Genomic DNA, 26,740 nt, shown 5'->3' with positions numbered 1-26,740 from the left:
AGTAACTTCCTGCCTAGAAGAGATCCACCTCTTCTTCTTTGGCCCCACAGTAGGGTCTGCCTTTGCTCTTATTAGCCGTATTATCATTATCTATAGTCTGCATTGAGATTAACTGTTTTGATCGACTTAACCCAGAATTATGTTAAATTTTCCAACAATTTATTGGTGATTTCTGAAATTATCCAATTACTTTGACTACTCTGTGAACCAATTAATCTCTTGCTTATCAATTAGTTGGCCTTGATCAGAGCTCATCAATCTGGTAGTCTGTGAGTAACTTATGTAACTGAACTGTGAGACGTCATGATAAGGTTAGTCTTCACCAAATTTCAGCTATTGACTACTGTTCCATCTGTTAACAGGAGTGAAAGACCATGGTTGCAGAGCTGGTTGACAATTAGCAGTCCCAGACCTGTTAGAGGCCAGTGTTCACACAAAATGAAGCCCCTCAATAGAAATGAACTATGCCTATGAATCTCTCTTTTACATCTGGAGTTAGTTGGGTGTTATGATCACTCCAGCTGCTAAAAAAGAAAACATTCCAAGCTATGATATCACCCACTCCACATTCCCAGAGTTGATCATAGGCTTGTATTACAGTCTGATGTTCCTTTTTTGATTAGTTCTTAGAATAAGTCACCCAGGACATGTATTCTCCCAAGCTCTAGAAAAACTAACTTTTATGCCAATGCCAATCTAGGTAAAAATTTCAAACTGCTTTTTCCTGATGTGCAGCATCTATCAGGTAGACAAAGTTCTAGTTGTTTGTCTGCCTGTTGAAGGACATTTATAATATATGGAGATTGGTTGCAAAAGCTGTAAATATTCTAGAGCTATGGAGATCCTTCTAGAACCATGTAAGTTCTCTCAAATGTCTTCACTAATTTGAAGAGTCTGGGATCAACCAAATATTTCCAGGTCTAGGACATGACCTATGACTCAGACTTCTGTTTAGGTGTTAATTTAGTAGCTAAGAACCTGGGTAGCCCTGGATTCATATCAAAGCTCTGTCACCAGCTAGTTTTGTAAAATTTCACAAGATATTTGCCCCTCTATGCTCTTCATCTATGAAATGTCTATATGCTTGTGATGGAGAATTTCTAGGATAATGAATAAATGAAAGAAGTGTTTAGCTCAGTTTTCAGTAACAGTTGGCTGTTACTAATGGTTTTAGGTGCAATTTCATTCTGTACCAGGCTTTCATTAGATAATTTATTTAAAGCTACATATTATAGATTACTGCTCATTACACATACATGGGTAGTGAAAACAAATAAATAATTCACATGAATAAAGTAGAATAAACAGATCCTATTGAAGAGCACCATATAAAATAAGCATAAGTATACTATACAACATGGTGGCCATACTTAACAATACCAAATTGTAGACTTTAAAAATGTGTTAAAAGGGTAAATCTCAAATTAAATATCCTTAGCACAATAAAAAGAGAGAAACAGTGAATATGAAAAAATAAAAAAGAAATTTAAATAAGAAGGAGTATTTTTTCATGAAAATTTGTGTCAGGTTACATGTGGGTCCTGGGGTGAGATGTACTTCTTAATGTGAGTTGAAATCCAAAAAGTTAGAAAAACACTGATCTAAAGCCCATTCTGTTAATTTAATTTGCTTCGTCTGATAAAAATGAACCTTTGTTGTTGGTGGAAATTAGGGGAAGTCCAACATGCAAAATATCAAGTAGCCCAGCCATTTTCATTTTGGGGTTATTGAATTATATTTGCCAGGAATAGAGTGATTAAAAAAATGTAAGAGGCTGTGTGTAGAAATTATATTTTGTGACTTAACTTTCCATGAGCCAATGGTTTCACAAGATTGGCTCAGGGTCTACGATTTCATTGTGCAAAATTGGATATTTTATGCCAAATATATCCTGTCCAAGAAAAAAGTAAGACGTAAATCACAGATTCAGTGAAGTTGTAGCAAAGTTGTTTTGTTGAAATAATGGTGCTGATATATAATTAGAGAATTTTAAAAAATGAAGTCAATTCTTCTTCCTCTTCTGCATCTTTATCTTTCCTCATGAATGAATTTTATATAATATATAGTATGGCTTCTTAAAATTAGCTTCAACTGATTTGTGTTAACTATATCAAGCTGGGATTTCTGATGAAGTGGTTAAAATCAATTGCATAAACATTCTTGGTAACTAATGAAAACAGTCCAAGAGTATAGGGACCTGATTCTTTCACCTTTCCCAGCTCCAGGGAATTAAAGTCTCACATAACATGGGTTTCTTCCAGTGTTTTTCACTTCAACAGAAGTTTTCTTTGTAAGACTCCTGCAAGTAGCATACCAATGGGGCTAAAGGAATGACTTTTTAAAAATCTGTTCTGTTTTTTTCCCAGATTTTTCAAATATATTAACTTTGGTTTCAGCTCATCTTTCCCACAGAAAAAGCGGGGGAAAATGTGCTTGTTTTCATCTGGCTTGGGCTGTGATGTTTTCCTTCAGGACAGAGAAAAGTTGAGAGGGCATGTGTCTGGGTCACAAAGACAGATCTCAGCTGTGTTTTTCAATGTGCAGGTAGGTGGTCTCAGTCCTCCTGGCAGAACACAGTAGTCATGTAATAAAAATGACTCCAGGGACAAAGTACCTTTGTCAACCTTCCATCAAAGACAGGAATTCCTCTTCTCCTAATATGACAAGGTTGTTCTCTTTAACATGGCAACCCTAAACCCTGCAGAGTGAGGCATTCCAAATGAGTCCCTCCTTAAAGAAAAAAAAAAAATAACAACAAATGAAAACAAAATTCTTTAAGACATGTGCAGACCCCATCAGTGATACCTTGAATATCATCCAAATTGCAGAAGTATCATGTAAACCACACAAGAGCCACATCCATGACCCATAGCTACGGCATCACAGGCTGTTGAGAGAATCACACACCAGTTACTTAAAATATAAAAACATAAAAACACCAGAACTACAGAAGGTAGGCTGTATTTGGCAACTGACAAGAAGTAAAATTCTCCCAATCACTGCATTTGTAGAAATGAAGCCATAATAGCCTGTGATCAATAAAATTAGATGCACCACACTCTTTTACAGAAATATTTTACATGATTTATATGTGTAGAGATTATGAGAACTGTGGTCTATAAACTGTTAATGGCTTGGTTAAGGTACTTAGCACCCTTAACCAGTTCAAAATGGAATAACCAACTTATTAGTGTATTTGTACAATAATATGTTTCTTTCATCCTGTTTACTTCTGCTCCATTTTCATGCATTATTTTCATTTACGGCAAAAAGAAGCAAATAAACCAGGTACTGAAATCTCAGCTGCTAAGACATTGCATGTATTAACGCTCATTAAAGGATTCAATAGAGCAGAGTTGGAATCTGGGAGGCAAATATAAAAAGAAATGACCTTTCTCCACAATTTAGAGGGGAAGACAGGTTAAAAAATGACACAAGTAACATTTTAAGGTGCTTATTTGGGGGTATGCCTAACGCATATATTTCTTATGGTTGTCTCTATAGCCTAGTTAAAAGAAGCATACAAACAATGTAGAAATTTCCGGGTTAAATAACTCCAAGAGTATAAAATATTATCTGCAATTTTGAAGTGTGGGACCACTGTTCAAATACAGCATAGTTATTGGACATTATGTCTGTATCTTTACCATCATATTTTTACTTGCACAAAATATGGTGATTTTAACCATTTTTATGACTAAACTTGGCAATAACAATTATTCAAATTTAAATTGAATTATCACTCAGATGTCTTAAATACTACTATTAATACTTACACTAGTTTCTTAAAAGGTAATTAATTCCATATTGCAAGGCAGGAATAAAATGTAGTTTGAAGAATTTGTTGTTCAGTCACTCAGTCTTGTCCAACTCTTTGTGATTCCATGGACTGCAACACATCAGGCTTCCCTGTTCTTCACCATCTCCTGGAGTTTGCTCAAACTCATGTCCTTTGAGTCGGTGATGCCATCCAACCATCTCGTCCTCTGTCATCCTCTTCTCCTCCTGCCTTCAATCTTTCCCAGAATCAGGGTCTTTTCCAATGAGTCAGTTTTTCACATCAGGTGGCCAAAGTATTGGAGCTTCATCCTCACCATCAGTTCTTCCAATGAATATTCAGGATTGATTTCCTCTAGGATCAGTTGGTTTGATTTCCTTGCAGTCCAATGGACTCTCAAAAGTCTTCTCCAACACCACAGTTTGAAAGCACCAAATCTTCACTGCTCTGTCTTCTTTATGTCTTTTATTCTTTACGGACCATAAAGAAGGCCACAAAGAATGAAGAACGGTGGCACTAGAGGTAAAGAACACACCTACCAATGCAGGAGACACAGGAGATGTGGATTTGATCCCTGAATTGGGAAGATCCCTCGAAGAAAGGCATGGCAACCCACTCCAGTATTTTCACTTGGAGAATGCCATGGACAGAAGAGCTTGATGAGCTACAATCCATAGGGTCGCAAAGTGAGACAAGACTGAAGCAACTTAGCATGCAAAGAATGAAGAATAGTTGATGAGTTCAATCTTTGGTAACCTATTTTTTTTTTTTTTCAAGGCCACAGAAATCAGCCTTATCCCAGCCAGTTCTCTAATAAATGTAGGTTCTTCACCCACCTTGGTGGCTCAGACACTAAAGAATCTGCCTGCAGTGCAGGAGACCAGGGTTCGATCCACGGGTGGGGAAGATTCCCTGGAGAAGGGAATGGCAACCCACTGCAGTATTCCTGCCTGAAGAATTCCATGGACAGATGAGCCCGATGCTGCAGTCCATGGGGTTGCAACGAGTCGGACATGACTGAGCAACTAACCAATTCATTTTTCATTTCACTCCACTGCAGATTAGATAGAGTCAAGATAGAGTTCCACCACTGATGAGAGCACAGTGTTGAAATCCTAGGATATGGAGACAGAGGGTTCCAAATAAAAACCATTTCATTTTGTTATCAGCAATCAAATAAGGCAGAAATACTGAACCAAAAACACATGGGCAAAGTATGCCAACATAATTTATAATTGAAGAAATGCCTTTAAATAGCCAAAAAAAAAAAAAAGCAAATATTACATGAATCTCTGTGAATTTTAGTATTTAGAGGTAAGAAGGAGGTTTTCTCTTCCTCCGTGTAATAATATATGATCGCTATTTTTAGTGTTTGGTGTTTGTTCCAATGTTTCTCAAAGGTGACAGTGATAAGATTTTCTTTGTGGGATTCCATGATCTGAGAGATTGCATCAATAGGAAGTTTATCCCAATGTGGTTCTGATGTTTTTAACCAGACATTTTTGAGGTCTTGATGTAGTTCAACTATTTCTGTGTGGACCACATAAATTTTATGGGAGTCATTCCATTTATTTTTATTTAGGGAGGAACCTGTCAGGAATTTCTTTTACCACAGAGCAGATACTTTTTTGTGTGTGATTACTCTTTGTGCTTTGTAGACTAGTGATGGAGGTCTTGATGTGTGAAGTCCAACAAAGCTGAGAATGTAAAGGTCACAGAAGAGAATGTGAAGTTTTATACAGAAGAGAAAACAAATTCTAGTTTGGCAGTTGAAACAACAAAAATGATGAGTTTGGGTCTCATGAGTCAATGCTATTTACACAGATACTTTGATTACTTAACTCTACTGATTGGAAAATGTGGTAAAAAAGGAATCAGTTCAGTGAAAAATTATTCATATTGGTTTAATCCCTCAGAATCAAACAGTAATTTGTTTGAAATTCTTTTACAGCTTTTCTATCATTTGTCTTGATATTTAGAGAAAAGAATTACCTACAGCGGCGAGGATAAGTCAAGCCTAAATGGAAAACAACTTAATTGCATTTTTATTAGGTTATTAAACATAGAGGCTAAAATATAAAGACTTTAGGGCAGGAAATATCATTGACAGCTCTCTGATTAGAAGACAGTATAGACGATATTACTCATATTATTTAATCCTAAGGGGGAAATGGCAAGGAGAGAAAGGAGAATTAAAAATTTTCTTTTTATCAGGTTTAAACTTTAGTATTAAAGTTATATGCGTTTATCAGGATTAAACTCATATAACTTCTCTCTCATCATATTCATCTCCTCACCGGCCTGCAAATGTTCTTTTTATCTTTCTTTATCCCTGTGTTTTTTGTTTTCTCTGTCAAATATGCTTCCCCTTTCCTTTCTGTTGGTCAGTATCCAACCCACTCTTTAAGTCCTTATTATTCATAATACCTTTTCTCAGTCTTTTATGCTATGAGCCAGAATTCTCCCAAATAGAGGAAGAATCAAAGTAATTGCTTAAGACTTGAACAGATTGCAAGTATCCTGTGATCCATGCTTTTGTTATCTCACAATACGCACTACTTCCAAGAGGTATTAAAAAAAAGATTGACGTAATAAAAATGCAAGAAAAGACAATGAAAGGAAGGAAAAGACAAAGAACAAAAAAGTGTTGGCAATGAAAAAAGAAATTAAACCTGCAGATCAAGTGAAAATATAAAAGAGACAGAAACACAGCATGTGCAGCAAACAAAAAAATTAGGAGACATGCAAAGGAACTGGAAGTAACGTAATACAAAATCAAAAGAAGAATTAGTCAATAAAAGAAGACTCACAGCTAACATAGGTATTGGAATTATCAGACAAGAGGGAAATAAGTGGGAATTATACAACTAAAAATACAAGAAATACAGAAATACAAATATTTCTACATTCGTATATAGAAATACATTTATTTGTGGGCTTGATGGTAGACTGGACCCTGCTGAAAAAGGATTAGTCACTTGAACCTAAAGACTGATCAATAAAATTTATTCACAAGAAGTAAAAAGAAAAAAGAAAGAAGGAAAGTAAATAAAAAACAAACCAAGAATTGATCAGTGTCTGAAGATTTGTGGTACTTAACAGATTCAAGTTTATTAAATTCCAAGCAAGATTAATATAATGGGAAACCAAACTAAACACATCATAGTCAAATGATTGAATGCTAATGGTAAAGTGATTTTGACAGATTACATTCAAGGAAATATCACAGCTTGTGGAGAATGCTTTTCCATGAATAATAGTACATAAGTAAGTTTTCAAATAAAAACCTCCTACGTCCAACCATGAGAATTGGCTACATGAACTACGAGAAGGAGTTTCCATGGATCCCCTTTGAGAATGCAAAATCACTTATCTAGCCATGTTGGCTGTTTTCAAATTGGTTCCCCATGAACCAATCTCAGCTTCCAAGCAGAATGATCTTTTAGTCTGACTCTGAATCAACTTCCACCTATGTTTCTCCATAAACTAATCTCAATGTATTAGCACCCAGAAAGAGCCTTGGAAAATCAGATGGTGATAATTCCATTCAAAAACCAAAGCCTTACCACAGCTTACAAGGTCCTGTACATGTGACCCTCATCACCTCTCTTAAGCTCTCTCCATCCTTCCCACAGTTCAAATGCCTGGGTTTATTGGCTGTTCCTCAAACAAACCAAGCATTCCCCTGCATTAGATCATTTATTCTAGCTGTTCTCTCTGAAATTTTCTTCCCGCACATAATGGCAATGCTGGTGACTTCTCTGAAGTCATCTTTTTTTAAAAATTCGCCTTCTCAGTGAGGCCTTCCCTAAAAAATCTTTTGTTTTGCTCTTTCACTCTGACACTCCATATTCCCCTTTCCTGCTTTTTTACCACCTAGCATTTAACAGTATCTACAATAGCGTTGTAGATACAATATATATTGCACTTACTTGTTTCTTTACTGTCTGTATCCCTTTATTAGAATTGTACTCTGTGCTTACTTTACTTCTGTATTCTCTGTGATATTCTGAATAGTACTTGGCATAAAATATGTAATCCATAAATATCTGTTGAACACATCAGTGAAATAAAAGATGGTATAATTGTTGCATGGGGAGAGGAGATTTTATGAACAGATTTGTGAGTGACTCAGTAGAAATTTCTGCTAGAGGAAAATTTTTAAAAATCTATTTCTCCCTTAAAATTCTTTAAAAAAACCTTTTATAAGTCTCAAATTCTCTATCCATAAATTAAGAGTCATAAAAAACATGTGTCATGGGGATGTTGTGAAGACCAAATAAAATAAAAGAACATGAAGTACCAAATACAATGCTTGTCTTGTCTTCACATGGAGAAAGGTGTCTTCAATACATCTTGTTCCCCATTCCACTTTTACTTACAATCATCCAAGGAAATCCCCCAATTATATCAAGAAACACACATGGGACAGTATTAATGGGAAAAAAAAGCCCACTTAACCCACACATCAACAAACCAAACAAAACAATCATTAATAAGACAAAATCTGAGGCTTTCCTTATGCTTTTTATAAACTGTCTGCTTGTTTTCATCCTAATTTTGAGAAATCAGCTGATTTCATCCAAATTCTAAAAAGATAATTTACAAAATTATTTACATGTATTTAAATTATACATTAATATTTGCAATCCATTTCTAAACTTGTCCCTACAATGTAGCTATTTCCAGTTATGCATTAGAGATGCTCACCCAAAAGTAATTTGCTGGATTTCTTAAATATGAAGGCCAAATCGGTGACATAGTTACCCAAGATTTTGTGAAGTTTCTGATTATTTTGGAGAGTGGAAAAGAATTGCAGAAAGTGTAAATATTATGTTAACAATCCTAATAGGACCCTAGAGTCATACTCTGATGTCAATAAGGCAGGGGTGAACTGGTTTGGATTCTTAACAGTCAACCTAAATGAATTAATCCTTGATTTGTAAGATTTGTGCTCTATTTCTATGTATGGAGGTATTTTTCATCTTTTAGGGCCCTCTGTACCTTGATATTTTCAGTTCTATTTTCGGATTTGGTCCTGGGAAGAGCTTTCAACAGTAATCATTTCTATGGAATATCAGAGGTTCACTGTCATGAATTTTAAAGCAGATTTTAGCATTTCAGCCCCATTAAAAGCCCTAAACCAAGATTACAGAAGCATATGAGTCTTTCCCTCTTTTTTTAGTTCACATCTGAGGAAGAAACAAGCTTAATATGATCATCTTCTTTTTCCCCTGAAGGTATGTTTTTTGATCAGCTTCTCTGAGCTCAATAGGAATATCTCTAGTGGCTTGACAATGGGGCTGAGGAAAACCAATGTTGTTCTCAAGCACATGGAATATTTGGTTTGTCCATAGAGGCATACTTACTTTTTTGTGTAGGGTCTGCTGGCTACCATTTTGTTTATTTGATACTTGAGTTCAGAGAGCTGTTAAAAATGTTATATAGAGCAAACATAATAAAAACACAGCCTTAGGCATGGACTGCTGTTAATATTTGGCATGAGAAACCAATGAAAACTTTATTTTTAAAATCAATATTATGCCTTATGCAAGTTATCTGTTGGCACTATAAAAAAACTCTCTAATGGCCAAAACTTGACCAAATGGAAGAGGCATGATCAGTAGAGTAAAAGCAAGAGCAGGGAGATATGCTGAGTGAAGTTGAGCCACAGTTTTTCTTTGGTATGACCTTTCTCAAATAGTTGTTCATTGTATTCCTTTAAAGAGCTCTCTTCCTTGCTTTTCATTGTCTCTTCCCACTTGGCCTTTTCCTCGATATTTATCTGGCTATCTAAAAGATTGCTTTGTCATTCTCATTTTATTTTCACTGAAAGAAGAAAATGAACAACTCTCTCCTAAATCGGTTCTCTAGAATCACTTTGTTTCAACTGAAATTTTTTCTCTTGTAGGAAGTCAGAATACTGTATTTGAACAAGAGAGATACAAATGGGGAAAATTCTGTCCATTCTTGGCTGTTTTTATTTGGAAATACATCTTATTTAATTCTGTGTCACTTAGAAAACAAATCAAATCTTTTGGGAAGTAGTTTATCTCTATTTATTGTATTTAGTTATTTGGGGCACAGAATTTATAAAGCATTCTGCCTGCTCTTCAGGGGAATTTTACTTTCTATGAGTTCAGAAGTTTGAGAATCTGAGTCTCAGTGAGAAACAAGTTAAATGTCAAGTGAACGTGGAAGAAATTAGCAGGTAATTCTTTCTCTGCTATAATCCAAGCAATTTAGTTAAACTTTCTAGGCCTTGCTTTTAAAACAGGGAGTTTTGATTATACGTGTAAAGTCATGCTGAGTTCTAATGCATGTAATTCTGATGTGGAGAGATAGAATTATAGAAGAAAAGGGCTTTGATTTATTACGTTGTGCTTTTGTAATGCATTCTTTTCTAATTTGTGACATGTAACCACTCAAGTGTATCTCAGTTTTTTATCTTGGGAAAACCTAGAATACTAGTATTGACTTCACAGGGATTTTACCTCCAGTATGTACTCTAAAGTTTAAATAATAAAACATGCAAATGACAATCAATACCTTAAAGGCAAATATAAAAGGAAACTATGATACAGAAATAACATATATTACATTTTACAGTGTATCAGAAAAAAAAATATTGTCACATTGCTCCAGTTGTTATACTGTACTGTTCTTTAATAGGAAATGCTTGGTAAGGAATCTGTGGTAGAAAAAATTGAGCTCTAAGTGGGATGTCAGTGAACTGGAATTTCATTTCCTTAAGAATGCCTCAGAGAAAGCAGTGTTGGGGGGCTGCCATGTGTGGCGAAGCTGTAACACCATTCATCCCTGAGTACCTCCTCAAACTCAAAATGCTAGAAGAGCACTGAGGTCTTAGCGGACCTTTCAGAAACTGATAAACCACCGCCAAAGGGTTGAGAGGAATTTTCAGAGCTTCTGTCTTAGATAGCCAGGGTCAAGCACTTGGGACTACCTTTGGCCTTTTTCTTAGTGATTCTTTAGTCAAGGTCAGATGCTTGGGGAAACATGTTTCACTTTTCAGATGGCTCTAGGTACTCACCAAGTGATGTAATAGGGAGGGTCATCCTATTGTGTGTGTATGTGTGTTTCACCTTCTCCAATTTCTTATTCATTTCGTAAAAATCCCTTCCCATTACATCTTTTGGGTCATTTGGCCTCAATTCACTGCCTTACATGACATCTGCATCTTGTAAAATTTTCCTAGCTGTATATTTTCGGTTTAAACATGTTCGTGACAGATTTACTGTCACCAAATGGACTTGTTTGTGCTAGCATTTGCCAATTCACAGATGTCTTATTTATTGGATACAAGAGGGCATTTTTCTTCATTTAGAATACACAGATTATAAACCTTCACAGTCTTAACTCCTTTTCCATAAAAAACTATGAGAATACCATAATTCAAGATTAATCAAGTTGGATTGGTCAAAATCCAGAACAGTAGAGATCAGTGAATATTTAGAAAAGAAATTCTCACTGCCCAGATTTATTTCTAAATCTTTCATGTATTTTAATAATTTAGGTGGCTAAGTGACTTGTGCAATGCATGTTGTCTTTAAACTTTGCTGAGGTATATTTACATGACTACCTTTATGGAAGCTGATTATCAAATAATATAACAGGCAATGGGCTTCTTCCCAGTTGAGCAAGAGGTTAGTATTTAGCTGCATAATAAATGCATTAATTGATTTAGTTGGTCATGCTTATTTATTGCCTTCTATATTTATCAGGCACTGTTGGTGTTCTGCAGGTATGATGATCAATTCAGACATGATTTTTACTTTCCCTAATCTCACACAAGAATAAACAGATAATTATAACACATATGAAAATTGAATTATGGGACAGCACCTAGAAGGGGATGCCTAATCCAGATTACGGGGCTTCCCAAAATGTATGAAATCTATATTGAGATCTGGAAAATCAATAGATGGAAACCACATTTTCTTGCTATCTACTGCCAGGTAGAAATCAGCCCCAAAGCTTAGAAGTGTAAAGCAACCATTTCATTACCTACTATATTATATTATAACTTTAAGGGTTTGACTGGGAGATTCTTGTGCTCCATGTGTTATGTTTCAAGTCCTATCAACTGGAGCGTTATTATTTTCATAGTTGCTCAAGGCTCACAGAAAGTGCTCCAAGACGCTAAGATAAAAACAGTAGGACATTCTCTGATCAAAGCTCAGACATCATACAGCATCCTTTCTTCAGCATTCTGTTGTTTCCAAATGAATCACAGGGAAAACCCAGATCCAAGGGAAAGAGATACACAAGTTTGTAAACAAAAGGAGGCAAAGACCCTTGTGGAGACTAGCTCTTTCAGCAAGCGACGGGAAGAAGGAGGCAACTGACTCTCAAGCAAGGAGAACATGACTCTTTCAAGGAATTAGAAAGCTTAGCTGATCGACATTCTGTGGCATGAAACACATTTCATCTGGTTCCTTTTCTCTCTCTCTTTTCATATGAACATATGAATTATACTTGTCCTTTCGGAGTTACTGTGTGTAACACTTTTCTCAATACACCTAGCCATTTTCCTCCTAAAAATTCTTCACAGCTTTCCCAGAGGTAGGAAGAAACCACAGAAGTTTTAAGCCATAATCTGTTGCCATTTGACTCTTGTCCTAGTGGCTCAGAAATCTTTATTTAAATCCAGTATGTCAAGTCAAATTTAGCTCATAGAACAAACACTTTCTCTTATGACATGAGAGGGCTGTACCGTCTGTATATGACACCCTTCCCAAGATAATGAGCTAATATACCTGGTCTCTGTTATCATTCCATACTATTTTATTTCTTTGTACACTGTGAAGTCCTTTCTTAATTAGAGGAAAGCCTCTCATCTTATCCCTTTATTCTCCTGATTAATCTCCTGTCTACTCCTCCTGGTAATCAGAGCCAGGAAAAACTGGCCAAAGATCCAAGAAGGCTGAGGGAGAGATATTCCAAACACCGCAATTTTCATAAATAAGTCAAACTTAACCTGGAATAATTCATCTGAGATCACCTATTTTTATTGCTAAAGAAAGTAAAGGCAGGATGTTGCCTTCATTTCTAATACACTGAATTTTAAATTTAGCTATAAAAATCTCCTATGCCACAGATTTTATGGCTTTTGGCAAGCAATTTCTAGGTTGCAAAATAAGACTATATCCAATTCTGTTTGGTGCTATAAATGGCCTAATCAAAAACAAAGACAATTTTTTTTCCTCTTCCTGTTCTGGATAGACTTCTCTCCTGAGCTGTTTGTATATTAAATCTGCAGTTTATATAAGAAATGACTTCTCACCTGATGAGCCAAGCATTTTTATATTGGGGATTCTTTGAAAGTGTAAAGAGATTATATGGTTTTGCTCTCTAGAGGCCATCCTTATTCTCTTGTGTGTCGACAATACAGTATTCTTGTGAAACTGTGTATCTGAACATAAATTTCTTTTTATCTATGTAAAAAAAAATATTGCTTGCAATCTAACTAATAGGGCAACCTATTAATTATCATAAGACTTTGTGTGAGTCTAAGGAGCAGGTAGAGAGAGGGGCCATTGTAAATTTCCCAGTGGAGGAGAGACAGAAGAACATCTTTGGAACTCAGTTACCTAATGTTTGAGTTGAAGTTTGAATGTGGTGTGGTTTAGTTGCCAAGTTGTGTCCGGCTCTTACGATCCCATGGACTGTAGCCTGCTAGGCTGCTCTGTCCATGGGATTTTCCAGGCAGCAATACTGGAGTGGTTTGCCATTTCCTTCTCCAGGAAGTTTGAATAGATATATCTAAATTTCTCCTTCTTTTATTTTTCCTTTTCTTCAGCAACATTTACTACATTAACACAAGCTGGGGTGAACGGGTAATGTTTTGGAATTGAGAATGGATCTGGGTTCCGTGTTTGGGTAGCCATATTACAGATCAGAGATGCATTTCATGAATGCAAGAGCTCAGAGATGGAGATTGTTTTCAGAATGTGGGCCCTTTGGACATTTGCAGAAATCTTGGGGAAGGACTTTGAGTCTCTAAAGACATGAGTTGATGTATTAGTTTGGTGAAAAAGTAATTGTGGTTTCAAACTGTGAATTTTAAATCATTATATTGTTGCTCAGTCACTAAGTCCTGTCCAACTCTTTGCATCCCATGAACTGCAGCACACCAGGCTTCCCTGTCCTTCACTATTAATCAAAATGAGAATCATTACAATCAACACATTTTTGCCAATGAGAAATAAATTTGCTTATTCCTGTAGCATAAAAATCCATGCTTCAGGATTTGATGAATTTTTAGAAAGCATTTTCCTCCTCCTGCTGGTTGTGGAAGCATTTTCACCACAAAAAGTTGTTGAGATGCTTGGAGAAGTGGTAAATCATTGGAAAGAGATCAGGTGAATATGGTAGATGAGGCAAAACTTTATAGCCCAATTCGTTCAACTGTTGAAGCATGGCTGTGCAATGTGTGATCAGTCACTGTCATGGAGTAGGATTGGACCCTTTCTGTTGACCAATGCAGACTGTAGGCTTTGCAGTTTTCAGGGCATCTCCTCAATTTGCTGAGCATACTTCTCAGATGTAATGGCTTTGCTGGGATTCAGAAAGCTGTAGTGGATCAGGCCAACAGTGACTATGACCTTTTTTTGGTGTAAGTTTGGCCTTGGGGAGTGCTTTGGAGCTTCTTCTTGGTCCAACCACTGAGCTTGTCATCGCTGGTTGCCATATAAAATCCACATTTTGTAGCACGTCAAAATCCAAGCCAGAAATGGTTCATTTTTGTTGCATAGAATAAGAGAAGATGACATTTCAAAACAATGGTATTTTTGATTTTTCAGTCAGCTCATGAGGCACCCACTTATCAAGCTTTTTTACCTTTCCAATTTACTTCAAATGCCAAATGACCATAGAATGGTTGACAATGAGTTCTTCTGCAACTTATGTAGTTGTACAAGAATCAGTTTTGATGATCCTCTCAATTGGTTGCTGTCAATTTCTGATGGCCTGCCATTGTGGCCCTCATCTTGAAGGCTCTTGTCTCCTTTGCAAAACTTGAACCACAACTGCGCTATATGTTCCTTAGCAGTTCCTGGGCCAAATGTGTTGTGGATGTTGCTAGTTGTCTCTGCTGCTTTACCACCCACTTTGAACTTGAATAAGATAATCACTCAAATTTGCTTTTTGTCTAGCATCATTTCCCTAATCTAAAATACATATAAAATAAACAGCAAGTAGTAAGTCATTAGCAAAAAAACATAAAGTAAGAAATGTGTATTAAAATGATGTTTAACATAGCCACATTTAAGAATGTATTCCAATATCAAAGAGAAAAATTCAACAATTGAAAGCCACAGTTAATTTTACACCAAACTAACACAAAAATCAGTCTTACTAAGGTCTTAATGAGGCAGGAGATTCACCTAATACATTTGTTAAATAAAAATGGGGCTAATAATACAAACTATATGAGACCTTTCGTAAATTGTGACATCCTCAAAAAAAAAAGTGGTGCTACTTTTATAATACAATTTTAATAAATATGTTCTTTTTATTCTTATCCCTAATCTTTTATCTCTAATGAGCTTACTGAAAGAAAGGAAAAAGAAAAAAAAATTAAGTCATTATAAAGAATAGCACATTTTTACAAAGAAAATACTAGGTATGATAAAGAGACCCATTAGGAATTAGTCTCTTTCTTTGGTAAGTAATATTTTAAAATTAAATAGATACAATTTTCTTTCTGTTAGTTAAGAGCAGCCCTAAACACGGTCATCTCCCTTTAGAATATATTGATGAGTTCAACTTTACATGTAGGTATTAAAATTAAATGCCCGATATGAGAATGAAATAAAAAATTTAATTTATCTCTCTGTATCAATTCAAGTAAGGTACCTTACTGAATTATGAAATTATATTTTATAAGAAAAAATTCTTTTTTGGGGGGTAGCAGAGAAATAGCTTCATGGAATTTTGGACAATATAGTCAAGCCATATAGTTCAATATATCTATTTTAAGGTTATGTATCTTCTATCTGATTATTTACTTGCCAAGTTTGATAAATATGATTAGAAAATAACAGTAGTATCTTTGTTAGAGTCATTTTTCCCAACAATTAAGAAAACAAAATGCTTGTAATGTTTTGATTTTGGAATCATAGTATTAGTACAATATACTGACCACTAGATGGAGACAAGCCCTCCTAGCTTCACCCATGATAGTTTTTTTTACTGTGAGTAGAAACCCACAACAAAAGAATTCGGTTAATATAGCACTGGATGTTCAGAACCATAACAAATATGTGTGTAAGGTTTCATTTATCCTCAGTATCTTAGTTATTAGGATCTGTTTAATCTGAGGAATGTAGCAAGTGTTTACACAAAAAATCTTCCATTTTCACTGAGGGTAATTTCCAAACTAAATAATGATGACGTTATAAAGGAAGGTCTTCTTTTTTTCCCCTAAGTAATTTAGCAATATCTTCAGAATACCTAAGTTTTGTTTGTTTTTTGAGGTTTTGTTAAATAGTTCTGAATGAAACATCAGAAAGAGTTGCTCTATCACTATATTATTAAGAGGATATTTATTGTTCAAATGTCAAGCAAACCATTTGCTTTGACATAAACATAAAGCAAATATTTAGGAAAAACTAACTTGAATTCATCAGTGAGATGTAATTTTGGAGTTCTTGCAGGAGAAGATGAGAACACTCTGCCATCTTAGTCTGGGTTTAAGAAGAGGTGGCACAAATAGACAGAAGAACTATACAAAAAAGATCTTAAGGACCCAGATAACCATGATGGTGTGATCACTCACCTAGAACCAGACATCCTGGAATTGTGAAGTCAAGTGGGCCACAGGAAACATTGTTACGAACAAAGCTAGTGGAGGTGATGGAATTCCAGTTGAGCCATTTCAAATCCTAACAGATGATGCTGTGAAAGTGCTGCACTCAATATGTCAGCAAATTTGGAAAACTCAGCAGTGGCCACAGGACTGGAAAAGGTCAATTTTCATTCCAATCCCAAAGAAAGGCAATGCCAAAGAATGCTCAAACTACCACACAATTGCACTCATCTCATACGCTAGCATAGTAATGCTCAAAATTCTCCAAGTCAGGCTTCAACTGTACATGGACTGTGAACTTCCAGATGTTCAAGCTGCATTTAGAAAAGGCAGAGGAACCAGAGATCAAACTGCAAACATCCTTCAGATCATTGAAAAAGCAAGAGAGTTCTAGAAAAAATCTACTTCTGCTTTATTGACTATGCCAAAGCCTTTGACTATTTGGATCACAACAAACTGGAAAATTCTTCAAGAGACAGGAATACCAGAGCACCTGACCTGCCTCCTGAGAAGTCTGTATGTGGTCAAGAAGCAACAGTTAGAACTGGACATGGAACAACAGACTGGTTCCAAATTGGGAAAGGAGTATGTCAAGGCTGTATATTGTCACCCTGCTTATTTAACTTATATGCAGAGTACATCATGCGAAATGCCAGGCAGGATGAAGCACAAGCTAGAATCAAGATTGCTGGGAGAAATATCAATAACCTCAGATATGCAGATGACACCACCCTTATGGCAGAAAGTGAAGAAGAACTAAAGAGCCTCTTGATGAAAGTGAAAGAGGAGAGTGAAAAAGTTGGCTTAAAGCTCAACATTCAGAAAACTAAGATCATGGCATTTGGTCCCATCACTTCATGGCAAACAGATGGGAATCAATGGAAACCATGACAGACTTCAATTTTTTGGGCTCCAAAATCACTACAGATGGTGACTGCAGCCATGAAATTAAAACATGCTTGCTTCTTGGAAGAAAAGGTATGATCAACCTAGAAAGCAGAGACATAACTTTGCCAACAAAGGTCTGTTCTGGTCAAAGCTATGGTCTATCCAGTAGTCATGTATGGATGTGAGAGTTGGACTATAAAGAAGGCTGAGCACTGAAGAATTGAGGCTTTTGAACTGTGGTGTTGGAGAAGACTCTTGAGAGTCCCTTGGAATGCAAGGAGATTCAACCCATCTATACTAAAGGAAATCAGTCGTGCATATTCATTGGAAGGACTGATACTGAAGCTGAAGCTCCAACACTTTGGCCACCTGATGTGAAGAACTGACTCATTTTAAAAGACCCCGATGCTGGGAAATATTGAAGGTGGGAGGAGAAGGTGACGACAGAGGATGAGATGGTTAGATGGCATCACTGACTCGATGAACATGAATTTGAGTAGGCTCCAGGAGTTGGTGATGGACAGGGAAGCCTGGTGTGCTGCAGTCCATGGGGTCACAAAGAGTCGCACATGACTTAGTGACTGAACTGAACTGAACTTTAATTCATACTCAGGTCCTTAAGTGATATTTCATCATATAACTTAATCAGATTTAATACCATTCAGATTCTAGGCACTAAGATTCAGAATTGTGCGATCTATCCAGTTTCCTCAAATTTGCTCACATGGTTTTGTAAAACTATGTACTCTCTTATAGATTTTAAAGAAGACATCTCCATTTTTAATCATTTCTGAAGAGCGAGACTTCTAGTGTATTGTAAAAAAGTCATCAAATAAGATTTTAGAATTCTATCATATCACTCTTTTTAATATTCCAGTGGAATATAAGGTTGTAGCTATAGAATCCTTACCATCATCTATTTAAAAAAATGCTTCATCAAGCTCTTTAATATTCCTTTTTTCCCTTATACTTGGTTTTTCCCTACAGAATATTGCTCTAATATATTTTATGTTTAAAACACCCTATCATAGTCTTCTGGCACAAAAATATGTATCTCTGCCATTATATTTTACATGCACTTGTTGTTTGGTTTTTCTTCAAACTCTACCTACTAGAATACAAACTCCATATGGATAGAAATTTCCTTTCAGTTTGGTCACCTCTGAATTCCTAGCACTTGAGACAGGGCCTGCCACAAAGTAGATACTGGCTAAACATTTTTGGAATGAATAAAAGTGAAACTTAAAAGTTTTCAACTTTTCTATGCCCACAAAGCTTTATGTCTTAAATGTTTGGCTTTAGATTGAGTTGTTATGACAATTATTATTAACACATAATTTTTTTAAAAAATTATAGAGTATATTAAAATGTTGGTAACTACTAAAACAAAAAGTAAAATAATAGGAATGTAGTTCTCAGTGAGATGGATGGGCTTTCCTTATTTTCATTGTCACATATCCCTGTGGGAATATTACTTAGTGCTACAATGAGATAGAGCTCACTGTCAATTCTGTTTCATTTTTAAATATTCATAGATGTCAACACTAAAAGAAACTTAATCATTTAAATAAAAATGTGAAGGTGACTTTACAGCACTAACACAGTTCTTTGACTTACTCTTGACTTAGTGCCAAATATCATAGAGTTGTCCATCAGTGAAGGAATTTCAATAATTCATCAGCTAATATATTGATTAGATTCTTCTGCAATTTTGTTGAAAGTTGAATATTAAAACTACCTGAGTGGAATATGACATTGCCCCAAAACACCATTGTTTCAAAATGTTCTTTAGTTTGATATCCTTGAAGTATGTACCCCTCTGGATGTGTTTTTCTTTTATAAGGGGAAAGTGGGCAATCACAAAAAAAGGATAGTAGGGGGAGGACAAGAGGGAAAATGGGGGTCTTGCTTCCATAATGACCCTTTCATGGATCCTTAGCCAGATCATTTTGAGGAAAGAGTATAGATGGAAATAAAGACCTGGAAATGTATTGTCTTAAAACAGTGTTTTAATAAATAAATAGTATCTCCAACAAAGTTTTTTGCATATACATAGGTTATTCTAATTTTAGGGTCACTGTCCTAGGCAACCAATTAATTCTGCTGTGACAGCCTGACTGCCCCTACTGTAAGCTGATACAGCTCAAGCAGGATAATGCCCCACCTGACAATACAGTTGTTTGGTCACTCAGTTGTGTCCAACTGTTTGCAACTCCATGGACTGAAGCCTCCCTCCATGGGATTTTCCAGGCAAGAATACTGGAGTGGGTTGCCATTTCCTTCTCCAGGAGATCTTCCCGACCCAGGGTTTGAACCTAGGTCTCCCGCATAGTAGGCAGCGGCTTTACCGTCTGAGCCACCAGGGAAGACAATATAGTAGTCCCCCTTTATCCTCGGGGGATACGTTCCAAGACCCCCAGAGGATGACTGAAACCATGAACAGTACTGACCCTATATATACTTTGTTTTTTTCCTATACCTATGATAAAGTTTCAGAGAAGGCAATGGCAACCCACTCCAGTACTCTTGCCTGGAAAATCCCATGGACAGAGGAGCCTGGTAGGCTGCAGTCCACGGGGTCGCTAAGAGTCGGGCATGACTGAGCGACTTCACTTTCACTTTTCCCTTTCATGCATTGGAGAAGGAAATGGCAACCCACTCCAGTGTTCTTTCCTGGAGAATCCCAGGGACAGGAGAGCCTGGTGAGCTGCTGTCTATGGGGTCGCACAGAGTCGGACACGACTGAAGCGACTTAGCAGCAGCAGCAGCATGATAAAGTTTAATTTATGAATTTGTAGATTAGGCACAATGAGGGACTAACAACAATAACTGATAATAAATTACAATAATTATAGCAATATACTGTAATAAAATTATGTGAATGTGCCCTCTCTCTGTCTCAAAACATCTTATTGTATAAACTTAATGCCTTCTCTGTCTTAAGGCAGCTTGTTTCATGCCCAGTGGGAGCAACTTTTGCAGTTTAAGGTGTGAGTGTAAAACTAGAAAGAATTTCTCATGGAGAGAACAAGATGGTAGAGGAGTAGGTGGACGAGTAGTACATCTCTCTCCATGGATACATCAGGAATACACCTTCAGACACAGAAGTGCATGCAGAACACCAGCTGAGTGCGGACAGGAGTACCTGACCAGGGGAAAAGAAAATATAGAGCCACGCAAAACTCAGTAGGACAAAGGAACTATGGGGAAAAACAGGAGGGTTAGTAGGACTGGACCTGCCCTCTGCGGATAGGGGAGCTGAAGCAGGAGTCCGATCTGCACATCAGGGAAATTGTCTGAGTCAGAGGAGAAACATTTAAGGCTGAGAGTGAAACAGCTGATCTGTGACAGCCTAAATGGGATGAGAATCAGACTGCCCTTCCCACAGCCATACATGCCCTGGACAGGGTTGCAGGTCCCCTGGAAGGCACAGTGGCTGGGAGCTGGAGTTTAGGAATTGTGAAGCAATCACAGGGTGAGGGCTGCTGTTGACTATGGAGAGCCGGATTAAGGGGATGTGAGGGAGGAGACTATGGTGGGAAATGTCTGTGGAGGACAACTGGGCAGCCATGGAAGCAAGGCAATACTGCTGAGTCATGCACAGGGGGTGAAGCCATCACGATAGCCTCTTTCACCCCACATGCCAGCATGGAAGCTGAACAATAGAGAGGCTGGCCCATCAAATGCCTGATGCACTGAACTACAGAGTAGGACCACATCCAGGGTGCCCCTTTAAGGGACTGACGTGCAGATCTACAGAGTAGGAACCCAGCCACGGGGGCCTCTCTATGTGCCTGATGCTCTGAACAACAGAGAAGGACCTCAGGCAAGGGAGTCCTCTAAATGCCTGAATGGGTGGAGCTATGGAGAAAGACTGGCCAAAGAGACCTTCTGATCGCCAGCTACAAGAGGCTCAGAAAAAGACTCTGATAGGGCCATAACTCCTGCTGCAGAGGCAGTCTGTGTCCCTGCACACTTGGCACTGCTAGGGTCCCCTGTGTGCCACCTTCATGCTCAACTCTCACTGGGGCAGAGCTGCCACAGGCAAAAAAAGTCTTTCGTTTATGCGCACAGGGTTGCTTTTGTCATGTCCAACTGTTTGCAACCCTGGAGACTGTGGCCTGCCAGACTTCTCTGTCAGGGGGTTCTCCAGGCAAGAATACTGGAGTGTATTGGCCAATACTGGTTGCCATACCCTTCTAGAGCACTATATTTCCTGCTGCCCTAGCTGCCTACTCCCCTGAGTACCTGGTGCTGCCAGAACCCCTGGGAGCTAAGTCATTTTGAAAATGACTATACTGCCAAATGCAATCTACAGATTCAATGTGATCCCTGTCAAATTACCAGTGACATTTTTCACAAAACCAGAACAAAAAATTTCACAATTCATATGGAAACACAAAAGACCCCGAATAGCCAAAGCAGTCTTGAGAAAGAAGAATGGAGCTGAAGGAATCAACCTTCCTGACTTCAGATTATACTACAAAGCTACAGTCATCAAGACAGTATGGTACAGAAATACTGTAACATAAGAACAGAAATATAGACTAATGGAACAAGATAGAAAGCTCAGAAATAAATCCATGCACTTATGGGTACCTTATTTTTGACAAAGGAGGTAAGAATATACAGTGGGGCAAAGATGGCCTCTTCAATAAATGGTCTGGGAAAACTGGACAGTTACATGTAAAAGAATGACATTAGAACACTTCCTAACACCATACACAAAGATAAACTCAAAATGGATTAAAGACCTAAATGCAAGACCAGAAACTATAATAAACTCTCTGAGGAAAACATAGGCAGAACACTCAATGACATAAATCAAAGCAAGATCCTCTATGACCCACCTCATAGAATAACAGAAATAAAAACAAAAGTAAACAAGTGGGACCTGAATAAACTTAAAAGCTTTTGACAGCAAAGGAAACTATAAGCAAGGTGAAAAGACGACCCTCCGAATGAGAGAAAATACTAGCAAATGAAACAACCGATAAAGGGTTAATTTCCACAATATACAAGCAGCTCATACAATTCAGTACTAGAAAAACAAACAATCCAATCAAAAAGTGGGAAAAAGACCTAAACAGACATTTCTCCAAAGAAGACATACAGATGGCTAACAAATATGTGAAAAGATGCTCAACGTCACTCATTATTAGAGAAATGCAAATCAAAACTACAATGAGATATCACCTCACACCGGTTACAATGGCATTCATCAAAAAGTCTACAAACAATAAATGCTGGATAGGGTGGGGAGAAAAGGGAAGGCTCTTGCACTGATGGTGGGAATGTAAATTGATACAGCAACAATGGAAGATGGTATGGAGATTCCTTAAAAAACTAGGAATAAAACCACCATATGACCCAGCAATCCCACTCCTGGGCATATACCCTGAGGAAACCAAAACTGAAAAAGACTCATGTATCCCATTGTTCAATAAATAAATTTAAATTAAAGCGAATTCTCAATAAAAACAATAATGATTAAAAAATTTTCTTTTTTCTTTCTTCACAGTTTCATGAACAGAAGATTTATTCTTACTGTAGATCACAGCAAACTCAGCATACTATTTTTTTTTTCTTCCCTTGTTGAATACTTTCACCTTTTCACTTAAGGAAACATTTTATGTCTTCTTAAATTGCCAGCAACACTATTCTTGCATCTGGGGGATGTTATTAAGTAAAATAAGGGTGACTTGAACATAGCACTGCAATAATGGAGACAACTAGATGACCAATGGTTAGTACACGCTGGACAAAGGGCTAATTCATGTCCTGGGCAGGATGGAGTGAGATGGCAGAGATTTCAATATGCTACTCACACAGTTTGCAGCTTAAAACCTATGAAAGGTTTATTTCTAGAGCTTTCCATTTAATATTTTCAGACCACAATTGACCCATGAATTGATAACTGAAATGACAAAGAAAAACCACAGATAAGGGGGGAGACTTCTGTAATGGAAACTGTAGCAGTCTGAAATATCCCACAATAATAATATGCAAGCACTTCCTGCTGGGCCAATAAATGAACTATTACACTGAACATTAACTGACAATGTACTTATCTGACAGTACATTTTTATACCTGGTAAGCCTGGCTGGCTACAAGCCAAGTCAAGGACAGTTGTGTTTTCCAAAAGATATTTTAGTCATTTGAGCCAAAACAGGATAATTATTAATGAAAAACCTTCATGATAGTGCAATTAAGTATATTATTACTAGTCTTCATGGCAATCTAACTTGATGAGATAAGTATTGTTTTATCCCCATCTGCTAATGAGAAAAAGGAGGTTGAAAGCTGTTGAGTAACTTGCCCAGGGTCACAGGGCACGAAGGCCACATAAGAGCACAGGTAGCAATGCTCACTTAAATAGCAACATTAACAATAGTAATAACAAGTGAAGTTTATTGAGCACTATCTACAGCATTCTAGCTGGTGAGCATCAAGGATGCAGTACCAGAAAGCCTTGTTCTTTTACTATTTGAGATCATATCAACAATATTAAAAACAAACGAGCTTTAACCTGGAATGTATCAGAATGCCAGGTATGTTAAAGCACTCTTGCTTGAGTCTAGAAGCCGTTCAGAATTGTCTCCTGTTTTTGATAGAGCTCTTCAAAATCTTATGTGCTTGCCTAGAATGTATCAAACATTTTTTCAGGTTTTGCTTGGAAAGATTGCATTTCTGAACATGGATCTTCCAAGTTTAATAAAATTATATTTTAGAATCACACTACACTCTGAACCAAATATTGTTATGAGCATTTTAGATGCCAATATATTTAATCCTCATAGCAGCCTCATGGATCATTTTGATTTCCATCTTATATTTGAGGCAATTGAAGCACAGAGAGGTTAATAAACTTACCGAAGTCCACACAGGAAATGGTAGAGCCAAAATTCAACCCAGGTAGTCTGAATACAGAGGCCATACTTTTAAAATTTTTTTGCTAGTGCCGGGTCTCCATTGCTTTGAGTGGGCTTTTTCTAGTTGCGGTGATCAGGAGTTACTCTTCTTTGCTGCATGCAGGCTTCTCATTGCAGTGGCTTCTCTTGTTGTGGAGCACAGGCTCTAGGAATGTGGGCTTCAGAAGTTGCAGCACATGGGCTCATTGTTGTGTCACACAGGCTCAGTAGTTATGGCGCACAGGCTTAGGTGCTCTGCACTATGTGGAATCTTCCCAGACCAGGGATCGAACCAGGGTCCCTCGCATGGGCAGACTGATTCTTACTGCACCATCAGGGAAGTCCTGGAGTCCACAGTCTTAATCAGTGTCATATGGTGCCTACAAAATTAAAAAAAAAATAATTCAGGACTATACTAGAAAAATAGAAAGGAAACATTTCATTGACTGGAAACCATGGGAAATAATTGAATGATGAAAGGTACACAGTAGCAGAACCACATTAGGCAGATAATGTGGTGTAAATAGAGAGGAAACAGAGGCAGAGGTAACTCTTGGGGGAATTATTTGGTACAGTAGCAAGATGTTCTGGAAGGTCAAACTCCTGGTTCATTATTTCTTGACTATTCAGGATGTCTGCAACCTAGAGGCATCAGTATGTGGGAGCTTGGGTTTAAGAAAAAGAGGCAGAACTCCAGGTGGTTGGCAAGACCTAGAAGTATGTGTCCCCATACCCAGAAGACCAGCTCCTGATGTACTTTGTCTCACTGGACACATTCTGCTTCTTCCAGGATCTCTCTTCAAACAGTCTCCTGCATAAATTCCAGCACCTCACTACAAACCTTAATTCTCTTTGGATTGTGCAAAACACATACAACAGATAATATAATCAAAATTTCAGCCCCCAAATTGAGCACACAATCAGAGTTACCAAAAATTTAAGAATACAATGAAAGGGAGACCACATATTTAAGTAACCAAATAAGCTGTACCTGAAAACTCAGAATGATACAAGCAAAAACTTAACTTACTAAAAATAATTAAATATATCATTAAATTAAAAATCTTACCATAGAAATTAAAATTCAAGAGAATGCTGATAGATGAAACAAAGCTCGTTGTGTTTCAGTAACAGTTAAAGATAATTTAATAATAGATATTGGGCTTCCATCTACAATTTGTACCTACAATACATGGGTTTTGCTGTATTTTTTTCTATTTTGATATATGTTTGAAATTTCCCATGGTAAGAGACTAAAAATCATATCTTAAAAGAGATAAATAAAAGGATCAACATGATGAAATATCAAGTCAAAGGATTCTTATTGGACATATCACAAGAGATAAAGAAATTGAAAATATGAAAGAAAAATTAAATGAAAAGTAGATCTAGAACTTGTGACATCATCTTATGGAAGTTACAGAAGAGCGATAAGGTCACAAATGCAAAGATGTAATAAACATGAACTGTAGGTTGAAAGAGATAACAAGATAGATGATGGTAAATACCGGATAGATAGATAAACTACCAACAACACCAAAAATACCTTGTGTAGACATCACAAAGTGAAATTCATGACTACCGCAGTCAAGTGTCAGAGACAGAATTCAAAAGTGGGTCAAATTGCATCACACAAAAAGCTAGGTTTGCATTTTTTTCTTGTAAGGCTATTGTAAGAATTTATTCCGAAACATTGGTTCCCAACTTGGGGAAAGTACCATAAAAACCTGTAAATAAAAAGTAATTTGAAGTTCAAGAATATGAAACATTAAAATTTCTATGAAAAGCCAAAAAATTGCCCGCATTTAAATTCTTCATAGTATGTTTTTTGTAATGTTTCTAAGTGAGTTTCAAAATTAAAATACATGCTATTTCTGACATTATTAACACAAACATCTTTTTCACATCCCAGTTTTTCTGGTTAGCATATTCTTATTTTCTGTATTTCTATAGGTCTCTTTCGAATAAATATAACCCAAAGAATTACGCTCAAATATAAACATTATTTGCTAAAATAAGTTTTATTTCCTCATTCACATGCATTATGACTGAGATTGTTATAGCTTAACTAGACAATGCATTCACTGTTAGAGACCATAGGTTTTTGTGTGTTTTTTTTTCATTTTGCAGTGGCAAGTGTCCAATGATAGTGCTTGATTATTTTTTATTGCAATAGATTCTAGCCCTAGGCTTTCTCTTCTCTGCCCAGCGATCACAGCCAAGTGGTCAATTATCAACAGATATATACAAAACATTGGAAAAGCATAACAGCAATCATTAAGTCATTTTGTCATTTCCCCTTAAATTCTTTTTCTTACATGTAAAGGTTTTTG

General features: G+C 36.8%; 1 long non-coding RNA gene across 1 annotated transcript in view; it reads right to left on the bottom strand.

The window, feature by feature from the left end:
* The window catches only part of LOC145521746 (uncharacterized), a 300,074-nt gene that overhangs the window by 9,711 nt on the left and 263,623 nt on the right, over positions 1 to 26,740 (bottom strand). Inside the window, exon 1 of the long non-coding RNA XR_014065658.1 lies at positions 24,370 to 24,561. This is a non-coding gene — a long non-coding RNA (uncharacterized LOC145521746). Of the gene's footprint in view, positions 1 to 24,369 lie in introns of the transcript that reaches the window.

The sequence above is a fragment of the Giraffa tippelskirchi genome, chromosome 9, assembly GCF_054371585.1.
Source record: "Giraffa tippelskirchi isolate mGirTip1 chromosome 9, T2T-mGirTip1v1.2.pri, whole genome shotgun sequence".
NCBI lineage: Eukaryota > Metazoa > Chordata > Mammalia > Artiodactyla > Giraffidae > Giraffa > Giraffa tippelskirchi.
The sequence above is the reverse complement of the archived record's forward strand: the minus strand, read 5'-3'. Positions and strand labels throughout refer to the sequence as shown.